This window comes from Tympanuchus pallidicinctus, unplaced genomic scaffold (assembly GCF_026119805.1).
Source record: "Tympanuchus pallidicinctus isolate F22 unplaced genomic scaffold, pur_lepc_1.0 scaffold9, whole genome shotgun sequence".
Classification (NCBI taxonomy): Eukaryota; Metazoa; Chordata; class Aves; order Galliformes; family Phasianidae; genus Tympanuchus; species Tympanuchus pallidicinctus.
This window is the reverse complement of record NW_026294813.1, coordinates 2,045,077-2,060,169: the sequence shown is the minus strand read 5'-3', so window position 1 is coordinate 2,060,169 and position 15,093 is coordinate 2,045,077.

The following is a 15,093-nucleotide window of genomic DNA, read 5'->3' as shown; positions in this document are numbered from 1 at the left end:
CAATTGAAGTCGCCATCTACTCAGGATAAGAGCAGGCTTCACAGACTTTCACTTCCTCTTTGTACTGGATGCTCTCATTAGAACATGTGGCAATAATTATGCTCATGAAACAGGGAGATTTGTGTCTGCTAGTTTTTTTGGTGTTTTTGTTTTGTTTTGTTTTGTTTTGTTTTTTTTAATGTTGTGCTGCAGAAGCTTTTCCTTCGGTAAAGTCTTCTCTTTTTTTGGATCATGAGAAATAAGCGTACCATCAATTAGATAACTTACAAGTGGATCTCACAGGACACCTTACAATGGCTTTTATTCAGAGGGTTTTATTTCTTGACTTCTAAAGGCATTTTGCTTAGGTAACTTCCTACAGAACTCTACATGTACAACCAAATCCTCTAGTCTCCCACAGCTCTGAGAGTACCTGACAGTTCCAAAATGTGGCCCATCCAAGAGAGATCTGCATGCCAAACTGAGAGCTAGGCAGAAAGGGTTTTGAAAGTAAGACCATAAGCATGCAACTTTACTGCAAGATGCAGCATTCCAGGCATTTCATAAGTTGTCAATAGACAGTTCCTTGGAAAAACACCTATTTAAGCACATTTTCTCTAGTTTCCAGGGCATAAAAGGTATTTGGCTTGTTACTAATATCTGGATTTGTCCTGACACTTCTCAGAAGAAAGCATATCTGAATGTCCTCATGAAGACTTATAAACTCTTCTTGTGGTGGAAGCCATGCAGACCATTTAAATCAAGATGAAAATCAACTTTTTACACAGTCTAGTACTCTTCCCTTATCCAAGGGGAAGAGTTTTAAACTAAAAGAAGGGAGATTTAGACTAGATGTTAGAATTCTTTGCTCAGAGCATGGTGAGGTGCTAGAACATGTTGCCCAGAGCAACTGCAGGCACTCCATCCCTGGAGGCATTCAAAGCCAAATGGAATGGGGCCCTGAATGGCCTTGTCTGGTGGCTAGCAAAGCCCCCCTGCCCACAGCGAGGAGTTGGAACTTGATGATCCTTAAGGTCCATTTAAACTCAAGCTTTTCTATGATACTCTGATTTCTTTCTTAGCAATCTGCACAAGACCTAGACACCTTTGTTTGCCTACATGTACACCTGCCTTGCTCAGTTCACGCTGGAGAAGACATTCAACTACCCCTCCATAACGTAACTAAAATCTTTGGTACAAAAGAAGCAGTGTTTATCAGGGGCAGTACCATCTCATAGTATTTAGTGGTGTTGTAAGCTTGACAGAGCAAACTAGGTTCATGTGTACAAGCTTTGGAATAAAGAAGTTAGCACAAATGTTCCCGTAGGCATATGGTACTTCTTATACATATAACACCGGAAAACAAGCTCTTGTTCCAACCAATATTAACTTTAAATTTAGTCCTTTGCTTTCTACATCAATACAAAAATCACTGGGCTGTATATTCAATTTACTCAGATCCATTCAATCCCACTGGTGTCAATAGCAACTTATGGGTATCAATCAGCCATACGGGACTGAGTAATAATCTCTGCGTATTTAAAGTCTTAAAAGTTTTAAAGATTTAAAAGATTTAAAGTCTTCTTTTTCATGTTGTTCAAGTTTCAGCTTGGTAGGAACTTTGGTAACCATTACTTCATGCTCTATCTAGTTGTAAAGCCTTAGGATATTAAAAAAAAACTTTCAACAATCTGAACAAAATGTTTAACATCCTATTGATAAATCAACCAAATACAATGTGTTGTTCTGTCCACAGTCCAGCTAGAACATCTGTTTTCTTGACTGTATGGTACTTAGCACAATGAATCATTTACCTCCAGTCATTTGCAGTCCCAGCATGTTAGATGCCTAAATCATAGGAAAATTCCAGGCAGTCTCCTCCCAGTATTCCAGCCACACTGATCTCTTTACTCCCACAGCAAAAGTAGTGGGCTTTGCCTCCCTCCGTCCCTCCCACCACAAAACTCCCAAGACCTGTAGTTTACAAAGACTCCCTTTTTGCTGGCCCAAGTTATTGAATGCAGCTTTTTTCAAAATACTTTGTGGGGTTTTTCTGGTCTCTGTAGCTATGCCCATATTAATAAATAAAATTAATGAATAATAAATAAATAGATAAAAATGAATAAATACAACTGGTTGCTCTCCAGCCCTCACAGTGCAGCTCACAAATATCCTTCTCTACAAATCATTCAAGTCCTGTCTGGGAGCCAGGCCTTACCTAGGTCACGGCCCAGGATGGTGCCAGCTCAGGCAGGGGAACAATCATAGGAGGGTATCAGGAAGTGGGGGCACTGCTGAGCCTTCCTAGGTTTTCTGGTGCATGCAGAGCAACATCTGATGGCAGGTCAGCTGCCCACAGGCAGGCAGACTGAGGGCACCACCAACAAGGTAAAGAACCTATCATCTGGAAATTGCTCTTATGCAGACTCCAGTCCTTGGATGCAATTGAGGCACCATAAGTAAGGAACAGCACTGAAGGAGTGCCCCCCTGACATGCAACATTTTCTTGTCTCTCCATAGGGATTCTCAAAATGTTTTCTATGGGAATGTAAAGCAAATAAAGGATTGGTAGAAAACAAAGGTAACAAGCTCTTGAGACAAGGATGTATCCGGACCTAGAGCAGACATCTGATGAAATTAGCACAAGGGATTTTTTTATTGGGGTCTCTCCCTAGCCCAGGCTCTGCCCTGAGGAAAGCATTCCTTTTCCTTTTCCTGCCCAGGAAGGGAGCAGGGGTCTGGGAAAAGGCCAGGACTGCTGAGGGATGCCTGCCCTACATTCCTACCCAGAGTCCTCCAGCACCCAGGGGCAAGGGAGGCTGGAGAGAGGGGTATGTTCAGAGACCCATGCTATATCCCAGCCAGATAGATAAACTTCTGGGTAGGATGCCCTGCTCCAAATTTTAGCCGGCTACCCCAGTCTGAAACACTACTACAGTTTGCTTTGCATGGAGCCCTTTCAGCAATAGCTATGGCAACCCATTGAACTCTCCTCCAGACTGAAGAGGAAGTAATTTAGATTTTCCGTAGCAGAGGTTTTTAGAGATCTTAACTATAAGCTCCTGGGGAGTTCCCAGCTGTATGTTAGGCTGATCACAGAGCAAGATGCTATTTGTAATCTATGGTATCAAGCACTAGCATGGAACAAGGTTAAAAGTTACAGCGTTGCTTAAGCAGTTTTCATGTATCTGTTGGGTTGGTCTGATAAAACCAGGGCCTCCAGCATGTAAGTAAGGACCAGAAAATAAGTAAGAAGTCTCAGAAACAACAGCTCTTTGAATGTTGCTGTTTTCTGTTTCTTGCTGCCTTTTCTTCCTTGCACTTGCCAGAAGCTTGGATTCCAGCTCATAAGAGGGAAAGTCCTAAATATCTGATGACAAAGAAAGACAGTAAATCTAACAATTCTGAGGCGATTCTTGAGACACTTGGGGAGTTTAATTCATTAAGTGGTAGAAATACATAGTTTGGTATCTAGAACAGTATGAAAGCTTGGAGTACCACCAACACCAAACAGGAGAGGAAAATCAGATAAACTGTTTCACAGTTGCACTCAAAAACACTTTGAACTTCAGCCAAAAGTTCTCTTTTTCTTTGGAAAAGCCAGTTCTCCCATGGCTAAATATAACCCAGGATGCTGCAGGTAGCTTGTGTGCTCTATACAGCCAATTTGCCAACACTAAGTTACGCTGCAACCACTCCCTTTTTATCTGTTGATTATAAGATTATGATATCTAAATCAGAGGAAAGATGAGGAAGAGCAAGCTGTGTCCCCAGGGATAATTTCTGCCCTTTTCAAGATGCATCACTGGTGGAAAGGGATGTCTGAATGAAGAGGCATGCACAGTTTTAAAAACTGCCCCAGGTCTCCCAGCAGCTTCTGCCTGGCATTCAAGCAGTTGCATAAGTACTGCACATTGCATGAGGCAGTAGCTCTATTATTTATGAAACAGCCAAATAAACAGTCATATAAAGCCACTGCAAATGGTCAGAGGGAAAAAAAAAAAAGAAGAAGAAATGTTTGCCTTTGGGCAGAACACCTTGGCTTCTCCAGTTCCTTTCCACCAAGCAGTACATGCTCACTGCTCAGTCATTTGCTGGTTGCTGGGGAAGTTCTGGGGACAGATGTGGGCATCAGAAAGATAAATTGATCTGCTGTTTCCCATTTAAGTAATTTTTTTTACTCACTGACCACTTTCCCAAAATATATAATTTTAGTTATTTTTACATAGGAAAAATGACCTGGAAAAGGCGTTAAGTTCTCCAACATCAGAAGCACCAGTAATGCCATAAGAACTTTCACAGACTGAAGTGCCATTAGGATTTTCCCTCTGTATTCCTGTTCAAAGTGTACTCCAAAGCAGAACTGCTCAGAAGCTGGAAGTGAAGGGGAAATAAAGATGAAAAAAGAATACTGCAGTATAGCATTGTTATTGTTTAAAGCAAGCTGATGTCCTAGCAAGGACATTGACAGGCTGGAAAGGTGGGCCCGGGTGAACCTGATGAGGTTCAACAGAGGTTCTCCTGATGAGGTTCCTCAGATCACCATTTTTAATTCTCCCAGCTCAGTAGGATTTGATAAAGTGATTAGCCCAAATGCTTAACCTCAATTCTGGGTGTTGCAAATTGCTTCTCCTGGAGGAGAAATTAGCATTTTAGTCAAGACTTTTCTCCATCACAGTCTGATTTTTCTTACACAGCATCAATAAATGTCTCCAGCCAAATGTGCATGAAAATCATACTTTACTTTGAACTTTTCTTTCATTGGATACTCCCTCTGTTTTGTTGGTAGCACCTATGAGCTCAACTGGCACGTAACAGGAGGCATTGAACTGTTCCCTCATTTAATCCTTAGCAAGGTATCTACTAGCTTTTGTAGCATATAAGTTCGGTCACTGAAATAAGACATACTAGAAGTCACTTATTTTTCAATGTAAGTATGTTAAATGTCATAAGATCCAAAAAACCGTAACACCCTTTGTCCGTCCTTCAATAAAAATATTTCAACACAAACAGTTCCAAAGCTGTGGGATCTCATTTCTTCCCACTGCTTATCCAGACATTAATTGGACTTTCCCCTTCATGTCCCACTCCATTATTTGCTCTCATGTATCTCATATTGAGGGTCTTATCAAAAGCTGAGCAACCAGTTATGCTTTTGATACGGACTGCCTGACGTGCCCCACTGCTCCTGCTTCAGAAGAAAGTCACACACCTGATTCCCATTTACAACAACATAGCCTCACAGTGTGCTGCTAGGATAAAAGGATTTAAAAATAATTTACAGCCATTCCAGGGTCCTGTTACAGAGACAAAGTAGGGCCAGTGAAAATGACAATTTATATTTCTGACTTAGAACATATCATCCATTTCATTTATTTTAGGGTTGGTGAATGAGTAATGTCTTGTCCCAGTGGGAGCCCCTAGAGGGGGATCTGGAGGATCTACTACCCACAGAATTTTTCAAGTAGTTCTGTGACACATCAGCTGGTATCAGTCATCTGATCTCTTGTAAAAGAGCCTTGAAAAATGACTTTCCATATCATCTTTCTCAGTTCACCATGATACAGCTTCATTCTCCGTATCCTACTCTTCTTAAATGGTCTTCTTGGCAGGAACCAGAGCAACACATACTGTCTCTTGCTCCTGAGAGACTAGAGTAATTTATAGCTATTATTTGCCCTAATATCTTTGGCTCCCTAACACATATACCATATAACTTTTTGATTTCATCTTTATACGCAGTGTAGCAATGTCTGCTCCATTCCAAGGTACTTGTTGTGCTTGGATGGGTGTTTCATTTTACATAGGAAGGAGATTACTGGGGGAGCAGAAGGTCTTCGCATTTCTGCTTGATCACGCAAATTTTACTTTTTCTATCACCCAGACTGTATGAAGGAAGCTATATAAACAATGGAAGGCAATGCCAATGTATCTCTTTTGTTTTCATGGGAAAAGCCAAGATCCACTTTGAGAAGATACATGCCAGAGACTGAGCTTGGTAACTGGTGCAGCCACACAATGCAAACACTCGTCCTTTCTATGGGAGAGAAAAACAGAGCAGGGAGATACCTATTTTAGGATGCACTTCTCACATTCCCAACACAGAGCAAGATGCTACTGGAGTGCTAGCCAAAGAATATGAGGACTAGTGCAGTGGCAGAAGCATTTTATAAATTAAGGCAATTCAAAGTCATTATGGCAAGCAAAGAAATTAACCCTGATTACTACCAGAGACTAGAAACCAAATGTCAAAGCAAAGGGCATACAGCTCCTTTCAGAGCTGGAGGCTGTCCAGCTGACTATGAAAGCAAAGAAAAGATGGTGCAGTCCCAAGCTTTCAGATGGAGAACAGGGTTAATCTACTATAAATAAAGTCTATCCAAATTCAGGGGAAAAAAAAAGTATCCAAATTCAGGAAAAGGAGAAATCAGATTTCTCTTACCCAGTCAGAATAGAGAATAAAAGTTAGAAAATTAAGATTTGAAGCCTAATATTGCCTATTTTCAGATGCATGGTAAATTGAGCAATTTTGTTTCAGGCTTTCATTGCTTTTATGCTCTATGACTTTAATACTCTAATCATTTACCAAAATGGAGAACTGTTACAAAGGAACAGCACCTCTCTGGTCTAGCCCCTTGGGTGTTATCCTGCTATACAGTGGTAGCTGCATTGCTAGCTCATCTCAGAATACAGCTTCTGCTGAAAATTTGTGTTTCTGGCAGTATCCCCACACTTTTGCTACATCACCTCATGGCCTTGCCATGGGACAGAAGCTGCAGTCTGAGGAGAGACATCAGCAGCACCAGGAACAGCCTGATGTTCACAGAAGAACGTCGAAGGTAGGCATGGAAGGCTTTCAGTCCAAAAAGCAGCTGTTATCTTAGCTTGCACAACAGCTTGAGGGAGAAGCCAAGAGCAAGTTTAAGATAGTTATTTTTGTTAAAACTTAAAAATAGAGAAGTGAGCCAAATCTGTAATAGCTAGGCTGTGCACACTCACACGTGTGCCCTCCCACAGACACACAGTTTTATGTGTGGTGTAATTGGATGCCTCCACCAGTGAACAAGTGCTGAAAATGACTCTGCTTTGATGGCAAAACTACAAGCATATTAAGAACAAAACTGATCAGAGAAAAGAAATCAGTTGTCATAAAATCTTGGCTTGTGCAATTACTTGGACAGAAGATCACCAAAATAAAAGCAAGTTTTTCCAGCAAACAATTTTGGTGATCTAGTATATAGTGTTCTTCCAAGTCAACACTGAAGTCCTCCTCCAGCAGATGATTAAAAAGAGCTTCTTCTGTAGAAGAAAGTGCTCTTTGAAAGGTCCCATGGCACCTTATTCTAGAGGAGGAGGTATTAATGAAGGTGTCTTGTACAAAATCCATATATTGACTATTATATTCAAGATGCTTAGAGTTCCCTGCAGTTTGTCATTTTTATTTTTCTCTCCTGAATTACCAAGTTTTGTTGATGTGCACGCTTCAGCTGCTTCCTAGATTTCACCCCAGAAGTGTCTGCGTGCATTGAGGAGAAAAAACACGTTAACATACGCCTTCCCAACGCTCATGGGTGGCTTATGCTGATATTCCAAGGGACACTTCTGTTCCACAGATTTGCATTTTACAATTAGCAAAGCAGTTTTTCCAAGCTTTATCAGGTTTATGCAAAACAGTATTGGAGTTCAATCTGCATTCATCTTCTTACAAAGTCTTAGCTCCTAACTTAGCAAAGTACTTCAAACAGGTTACTGATTGCACTGATCTCAACCCACAAGTAAAAGTAAGGCTTTTTCATTAATTGGCTACACCAGCACTTTATTTGTCTGACCTCCATCTAAACATGCTTCAGAGGAGCCACTGGAATTTGTAAATGACTCATGTCTGCCTAAGGAACACTGAAAACTGCCTTTGTCTCATTTATTCACTAAAGAGCATGCAAAAATCCCAACCTCAGTGTAGTCAGTGCATGATGTGACTGCAGCTGTGATGAAATTTTGCTCCAGTATTATAATTCAAGTGTACCTGGGCTTTCTCTTTTGGTTAGTAATACTGCCTGTCTAATCATTTATATCGAATGCATAGGATGAAAGCTGAGCTTCGTCTTTAGTCAGGCACACTCATAAAATTCTTCATCTGTTAGATTTTTGTTACCCAATGAAATAGTGCATTGCCTGTGAAAATACTCTTAAAGCAGTTGTCTCTTTTTTGATCTGCAACATTATCTCAAGCTTTCCTAACACCATACTGAAAAACAAGAAGCACGAAGAGCTTGAGCTGGCTACATGAAGTTTGTAACAGCAGTAATAGCTAAAGCAGCTCCCACTACATCAGTCTAGAGACTAGTTTAAAAGGGGACAGTGGCTATCTGCTGTTCTTGGTGCTCCCACCCACCTGATCCAGGTGCAACAATCAATGCCATGTCAGGAATGCTTGTCTTGCATTCACCTGCTGCTCTTAACCCTGGCAGGAGCTCTCTTAAGTGTTTCCAGTGCTCACATACTGTCCTTCTTTAAGTCATCATGAATATTTTCCTTTTGCACCTCGATCCCATGCTACTGCCACTGCAGTGGTGCCAGCTCAGCATGCCATCCTACTGTTCCCTCCCATCCCAGCGGTGTGGGTTGGCTGCACTCCACTGTGGGTTCCCACTCCATTTGCTGTCAGTCTGGGGTCTCATCTGCAATTGGATGCTGCATGACACCATGCAGCCCTGTTCCATGCCTGGATTTTGAATGCTCTGTCTGCTTCCACAGCTGAAATCCTGAAGCCCTCTGCTTCTTGAAGGACTCAGACACATTTGCACCACATCCCACCCTCTTGTTTAATTGCCAGAGGGTAACAGATGGCTCCAGCAGGCAAGGCATGGTAGCCACCTGTCCTGTATCAGCACCCAGCACACAGGTTAGAATGCTAGGAGAGGAGAAAGAGAGATGTCGGGACAAACCCAAAACAACAGCAAAATTACTGTCCATACAGCATTTGCTTAATGGCCTTGAACCTGTAATAATGCTGATGTTGTTAAAAAGAAAATGTAAATGGAAAATCTGTTCCAATTTATCACAAAAGGGAATTAAACATACTCCTCAGCTGTAATGGCTTGTGAGATCATCACAGCTTATGTCATGTTCCCCATTTTTGTCCTCCTTGAAGAGATAGTTTACCGTAAAAGAAAAGTGGCTAATGAGCAGATTATTATTATTATTATTATTATTATTATTATTATTATTATTGTAATTAAAGTCATGCATTTTTCCTGTACTAACAACATTTGAATGATAGAGAAATAAAATTAACCTCTATTTCCCAAGTTCTTGTGCTATCAGGTGTTGGGTTTCTGATGCTCTGCACAGTGTCTTAAAAACAAATTGTGGAAAGGTGCTTTCTTTTCTGACCACCACTTCCTCATGATGAAAATAGTCCCGCCAGGACTACCCAGGAAGCATGCTTCCATCAAAGCACCTTTACATGGGGCTAAATGGGAGTTGGCCAGCCTAAAAAATCAGTTAATAGTGCGGTTTGTATTTCCTTGTTGCTTTTTGTTTTCTGGCTATCCTGTGTTAGATACCAATCTCTGATGCAATTATCACCTCTGACAGTTTGAGGATTGTTAATACTTTTGTTTTTTTAAAAGATAGAATTGCTCATAAAAGGAAAAAAAAAAAAAAAAAAAAAAGCAAGGTTTGATGCAACAGCATGATGCTGAAAAGCCATAGCAATCAGAAATCAGCACAATGATTGTACCCCTTGCATATACACACATAGCTCCTTTCACCCAAATGAAGCGACAATTTACACACCCAAATCATATGGATGATCATCACAGGGATTCTGCGTCATCAGCAAAAAAAAATATCACTGCTGAGGGCCATGAGGCCAGGAGTAGGCAGGGGAATTCAGGAGACTTAGTGCCCAGTCTGCTCCTGAAGCTTCATACCTTCGGTGCTGGAAGGCCCAGAGAGGGGCAGACAGCCCTTGGCAGTGTTACAAGCAGGAGCAGGGAGCTGCCTTCTCAGGGAAATGCTGGGACCAGCACAACAATGAAACACATCTAATTCCCTTGCATTAGCAAGGGAAATGGTTTCTCCTTTAAGCCAACAAGCATGCTAAATCTGATTCTTAGGAAATTATACTGGAGAGCTACAGAGACATTGGTGAGGCAGGAAAAAGGAATCTTGCATCCCCACTGGGGTAGCAGGAGGCTGAAGCCATGGGTACTGTAGCTGGGGCAACACTGCCTACACTTTTCTTTTAGACAAAGAAAGGATTTCCAACAAGCAAAAAACATTTCATGCCCCCATGAATCAAATAAGCTGAGCATCAACGTCATATCCCTTTCAACTCCTACAATTCTGTGATTCTGCTCTTTTTAATGCACCCCAGAATACCAAGTCAAAACTAGTGTTATCCCAGAACTTGAAGCTCCTCCAAATAGTTTTTACCTTCTGAAACTAAACTCAAGGGAAATGCTGGAAATCTGAGCACAGATAGCAGCAATCCTTCCTCCCATGTCAGCCGTGTTATTTTGTCCCTGTTCATGCTACTAAAAACCATCTCACTTCCCTCCCATGTCCATACGTGATGTCCTGTTGTGCAGCTGCTTAAATCAACCACCACAGACCTGATTATTGACATCTACATACAAAAAATTAATTGCACACAGATTTTCCTCGGTGCCCATGCCTTCAAAGTTAGGCACTATGCAGAAACCTCTCTTATAGCTTCCCTCTCCTACATGGCAGCAATTTTTCAGTGAGGTTCAAACCTCTGCCCTGTCAACAATCTTCATTTAAGAAAGGGCTTTATTTCAGAATTAAAATGTAATAACAGTTGTATCTAAACATCTGCTTTACTCTCTGTTTGTGAGTGGAAGTGCTCTTGTTGTGTCTTACACCAGAATCCCCTGCCTGCTTTGCATGCCAGGCTACATTTCCCCCCTTTTACAGGTATTTACTGTAGGATATATGTTTTGCTTAGATACAGAAGCTCAGAGCATCTCTCACATAACACTGCAGCCCAAGCTCTATACAGTGAGGTGGCTGCTATGTGACCCTTCAGACACAATGCCATAAATTCAAGTGCTCCTCCTGCATCAGTGCAGATGAGAAGTTATCATGAAATGGTGCCATGGTACAAAAGCTAAAGACTGGCATTTTAGGGACCATCCATCTTGTCACTGGCTGAAAAACCAGGTTGGATTCTTCTTTAATCACACAGTCTTTTAAAGTAAAGCAAAGGTTCAGGAAACACAGTGGAAAGCACTTTTTGTTCTGTGGAAGGACAGTTCCATTAGCCTTGAATACTTCAAAGGGTTTCCACCAGGAAGCACAGCTCTGGGAATGTAATCTGAGTGATCAGCTTAATGAGGGTCACATTTTGGAATGCAAGATCTGAATTATGTCCATGTTTGTACATGCCTCTATGGCAACTGTAAATCATGTCTTCACCCTCAATGTATCAAGTGCAAGTTCAGAGCCTCTCTGCAGATCACACTGCCATCTTGACACGGGTATCCATCCTGAAAAAAAGAGGGAATGCTGGACAGAAAAAATGTTCTCATGCTCATACTTAACACTGATGCTTTTCATTCAGAGATCTTTCATCATAGAGAATTATCATCTCCCTTAGAGAAGATGTAGTAGAATCCAAATCCATCCGAACTTTGTTAAACCCTAGGATTAGGAGTGTGATTTGTGTGGATGTGACAAATCTCAGAAGCACGCCAGGGTCTGATGGGAACAGCTAGAATCAGTCAGCTCAACACATTCTGCTAGGCCCTTGGCAAACCATGCGCTGCCCTAACGCACAGAGAGAAGTAGATTAGTGATTCAAAAGGGGTGTATTACAGTCTCAGGAGATGGAGCTGGTTATAAGTCTATTAGCATAACAAAAAGGAATGTACCAGGGTGGGAGTGCAGCCAAGGGGAGTGAGCACTGGTAATTGCAGGCACAGGCACAGGAGGAGCAAGCAGAGCTCCTGCAGGGGTTGGCTGCAAGCAAGCCCAGTGAGCCTGCTGGAGCTTCCAAGAGCTTTCAGAAAAGTACATAACTGTGACAGATTCAAGGAGCACAATAACACTATTTGATATAGCAAACTCTCTTCTACAAAACACTATTTTTTAATATAATCACTACCATTAGCTATGCATTTTTGCCAGAGATGAAAGAGGCTGCATACTACTTGGAAAAATTTGCACCAGCGGAGGTGACCCACTGTCATTGTTTCCACTGCTGAATCGCACAACCCACTGCCTGACTGTGCTCACATCCACTGTTTGGTCTCTGTTGGCATTCAGCAGGTGTTGTTGAATGTCAATGGGTGCCATTTTTCCGCATGGAGGAAGTCACTTGGACGCCTCTGATTCATACACACTTCCATGTCAGATGCCATTTTGTCAGTGCCCCTTTGCACATGACAACAGCATGTAATTGGATGTTGGCAGGAACATTCAACCTCTTCTTCTACCAACATCCACTTCTGATATCATGGGCCAACATAATAACATAGGAAGCAATAGTTTCAGGATAGCCCTCATTGAAAACCCTTATCCTTTCTGATTTGATCCTGTGCACTTGTGCAGGATAACAAGAGTTCACTCAGTGTTGGCTAAAATAAATAACCGTGTTTCAAAAGGACTGGCTGTTTGGGCAGAGGATAAGGAGTAAAGCAGGTGTCTTAATCTACATTAAGGTTCTGCAGCAGAGTAGAAACTCAATGGATTTGTTGAAGAGCATTTCCACATTCTGTCAGGGTGCCAGCAAAGACGGGGGTGCCAGTATACTTCTTGTGGCTAGCAATTTGGCATCCTCACCCACGCCTCCAGCAGGGCAAGGCAAGGCAGAACAGAGCAAAGAGACCATGGGATGCTGGTGAAGGAGAAGGCAGCCCATCTTTGGCAGAGCAGCAGAAACATTGCATTCATTAATGTATTGGAAGGGAAGAAGAAACATGGTGAAAAAGAATTCAGTTGAGGGCTGAGTAGGAGGACAAATTGGTGCAAGAGGAGACTGGAGAGCAGGAGAGTGGAAGGAAGGCATTAGCTGTGGCAGAGGCCCACCATTCTGAGACAGTTGTCAGGGGCTACCCAGGAACCATTCATACTCCACCTGCATTGAAACATTTAATTTCAAGGCAGAAAAATAACTATTCTACAAACATTGGTTCAGAATGGGCAAACTGCTCCTTAAGGTCTACTTTCCTTTTCTTAGCAAAGTACACTGGTCTTCCTTATTTGTTTAGATGGACATATCTACTAAACACAATCAGAATTTACTAAGTGTTTTATTTTACACAGAACAACTGTTGGGGGGAGTTTATGTTGTTGTGAAACAACAGCCCAATCTAACTTCCCACTAGGCCTGTATGCATTCTGGGTAAAGCAGTCTTCCACAGGAGTACAAATTCAGGTCCCATCCCTCCTGCTTGACTTGAGCAATCCTTTTTAACTCTCCACAGCTGAGGAAACCAGAAGCTCTGTGCAGCCCTTTGGAGCCCTTCTCTCCCCAAGGGACAGCACTTGCAGGAGGGCAAATGGGAAGTCACGTCTGAGCAGAAGCTGAATTATATTGCCTCAGGCTATGTAATGTGCTAGCATAGTATCTAGTACATTAGCACACAGAAAAAGTCAGGCTGCCTGTAGCAGGAACAGAAAAAAAAAAAAAAAAAAAAAAAAAAAAAAAAAAAAAAAGAGAAGACAGTAAAGCACTGTGTCTATGCACAAACCTGACTGAAGATGGGGGAGAAATTTAGAAGCCAAGAATCAAGTGATAAGTTGTGATCAAAAAGAATGTCTCTTGGTGTTTGTTTCTACCCCAGCTAAAGGATAGGGATAAGATCAGCAGGAACATTTTCAAGACAGCTGGCTCCATTGTCCATTTTCTCCGAAGGTGAAACAAGCACACGGGATCCTTTGGCTGACCATCTGGATAATGGTGGAATAACAAGGGGATGGAATGTGTGTCTCATGATATTATTTATTGTCAAAGGAGTGCAGAGAGGCTTACACACTCAGTTGTGTGTGTCAGTTGTGTTGTTATTGCAGCTTGTACTGCTTAAACAACTCCCTGTGCATTACTTCAAAAGTTACCTGGCCTTGCCACATGACCTCCCAGTACGCGAGCCAAGGTTTTCAACAGTATCTATTTTCCTCTGTTCACAGGTCAGTGCTCATTATAAAGTCACTGTTCTTGCAAATGATTTACTGTGAAAGGCAGCTTAGAAAAAGTTTGTGCAACACTAGCAACGAGCACCTTGCTCCTGTTTAGGAGGGACAGTCCATGTGATCTAAATGCCGAAAATGTCCTCACTTTCAAATATACATTTTGTCTGTGCAGGACCATGGTCCCACAGAATTACAGAACAGAATCACAGAATGGCCAGGGTTGGAAAGGACCTCAAGGATCATGAATCTATAACCCCCTGCCACATGCAGGGCCACCAACCTCCCCACTTAATCCTAGACCAGGCTGCCCAGAGCCCCTTCCAACCTGGCCTTGAACACCTCCAGGGATGGGGCATCCACAGCCTCTCAGGGCAGCCTGTTCCAGCATCTCACCACTCTCTCTGTAAAGAACTTCTCCCTGACATCCAACCTAAATCTTCCTTCCCTCAACTTAAAACCATTTCCCCTTGTCCTGCTGTTATCAACCCTTTCAAAGAGTTGATTCCCCTCCTATTTGTAAGCTCCCTTTAGGTACCAAAAGGCTACAATCAGGTCACCCGCAGCCTTCTTTTCTCCAGCCTGAACAAGCCCAGCTCCCTCAGCCTGCCTTCGTAGGGGAGGTGCTCCAGTCCCCTGATCATCTTCGTGGCTCTCCTCTGGACCCTCTCCAACGGCTCCCTGTCTTTCTTTTACTGGGGGCTCCAGACCTGGATGCAGTACTGCAGATGGGGCCTCACAAGAGCAGAGTAGAGGGGGACAATCACCTCCCTGTCCCTGCTGGCCACCCCTCTTCTGATGGAGCCCAGGGTACCATTTGCTTTCCGAGCTGCAAGAGCACACTGCTGGCTCATGTTAAGATTTTCATCCATTAAGACCCCCAGGTCCTTCTCCACAGAGCTGCTCTCAAGAACTGCTCCTTCCAGTCTGTATGGATGCCTGGGATTCCTCTGGCCC